This window comes from Mastomys coucha, unplaced genomic scaffold (genome assembly GCF_008632895.1).
Source record: "Mastomys coucha isolate ucsf_1 unplaced genomic scaffold, UCSF_Mcou_1 pScaffold23, whole genome shotgun sequence".
Taxonomy (NCBI): Eukaryota; Metazoa; Chordata; class Mammalia; order Rodentia; family Muridae; genus Mastomys; species Mastomys coucha.
In genome coordinates this window covers 99,239,520-99,241,186 of record NW_022196906.1, presented here as the reverse complement: position 1 = coordinate 99,241,186, position 1,667 = coordinate 99,239,520, and the positions used below count along the sequence as shown (strand labels likewise).

The 1,667-nt window shown below is 46.2% G+C and overlaps 1 long non-coding RNA gene across 1 annotated transcript; it reads right to left on the bottom strand.

Annotated features, from left to right (window-relative positions):
• Nucleotides 1-236: 236 nt before the first annotated feature.
• Nucleotides 237-974, bottom strand: LOC116073578. Its single transcript, XR_004111877.1, has 2 exons — nucleotides 673-974; nucleotides 237-529 (listed from the first exon to the last, which is right to left on the bottom strand). It is a non-coding gene; the product is annotated as an uncharacterized LOC116073578 (long non-coding RNA).
• Nucleotides 975-1,667: the final 693 nt, after the last annotated feature.

Sequence of the window (1,667 nt, the reverse complement as noted above, 5' to 3'; positions counted from 1 at the left end):
GGTAGGGTGAGGGTGGGGTGGGGGTGGGGGTTGGGAGAGACCAAGAGGGAGGAGAAAGGAGAACAAAGAAAAAAGAAAGAAAGCAGACAAACATTATTTAGGGGAGTGGCAGCCCATAGGAGAGAAGGGCCTTGAACTTCTGGGAGATAAGGGAAATTGGTTTGAGGCAGGAGAGAGAGGGAAGGACCACTTCCTGTGCTCTGTGAAGGGGAGATAGGAGAAGCAAATGAGAGGGGTTGTAAATCACAGGTAATCCAAGCAACATTTATTCTGCGGGGTGCTGCAGAAAGCTATCAGACGATGAAAAGTCGGGTCAACTCTGTCTGACTGAAGAAGCATAAAAGCACCCAGTCTTGAAACTGAAGGACTCCTCTTCATATTTTGAGCGGCATCCAGGAGCCGGTGGTGGGGTGGCTGCTGCTCTCTTCTTGGAATCCGGAGACCGGGTGGGGGGTGGGGACTCTTGTTGGATGTGCTTGAACCTGGAGAAAGGTAACTTGACTATTTCTCTTCCCCTCTTCTCCGCCACCTGAAGAAATTGAATTGTGATGATGAAGATCTGGCAATTGTGCCGAAGCTCTGAACTCTTTATGAAATAACAGCCAGAGTGCTAAACTCTAATCTCGTTTCTCTTTGTTGGAAAAGGGAAATAATTGCTACTTAGGCTGTCACCTGACTCTGCAGAGGCAGGGAGATGGATCTTAAGCACTCAGGGCCCATGACCAAAGCTCTCTCTGATAAAAGGAGCCAGCTGAGAATTCTAATTTCCAGGAGGAAAGACAATTCTTGGGGCTGAAGGAAAATTAGGAAGAGCCAAGTGAGGGTGAGAGGCGGACTGGATGTGGGAGGAAAAGCAATGACATAGTAGTTCCCCTCCAGCCAGCATCCATGAATTATCTAGGAATCAGAAAAGGCCTGACCAAACACCAGTGATGCCCCATTATCCTGCTCGAAGTGAGTGCCATGAATTTGGGCAACACAGACAATCCAGTCAATACTAGACATTTGGAATAAAGCATATTTATTTGTGACCTCATAAAACAGCACCATTGCCAATAACTGCAAAGATTCCAAACTACATCTAAGCTCCTTGGGAAGTGTCCACATGGTTCCAAAATCCGCTGTGCTGATTACAAGTCCTTGTCCCCTCCTGATTGATTATACTGCAGTTTCCTTTCCAAATGCTGTAGACAGGGCTTCTCAGACAAGGCCTGAACAGACAATTTGTTTACAGCACAGAAAGTAGGCTGCCCATCTTGAGTCTTGGAAGGGGTACTATGGTCAATGCAGCCCAGATCATCGAATTAATCTGCGGTGGGGCCATGAGTATGGGTGATCTTCCCCAAGAATTGTCACTTCCCTATCCAAAATGCTAGAGCACAGCTTCTCTCAGCACATGACTCCTGAAAACATACGCACAGGCACGCAAATACAATAAAAGCACAGGAGGCCACTAGTAACCGTCGATGCTGCCGAGAGATAGATGGGGAATGAATGATTTCCTGAGCAATTTCCCTATGCAATCTTTAAAAACTGAGTCTTGAGCATATTGTGAGCAATAGTTCAAGTCAAAAAGGCTACCCCCGTCCTGAACCTCAGGCAGCATTTCTAAGAAGGTTATACTAATCAGAACCTGCCAAAGTTGTATATATTTGTATAATTTTAAA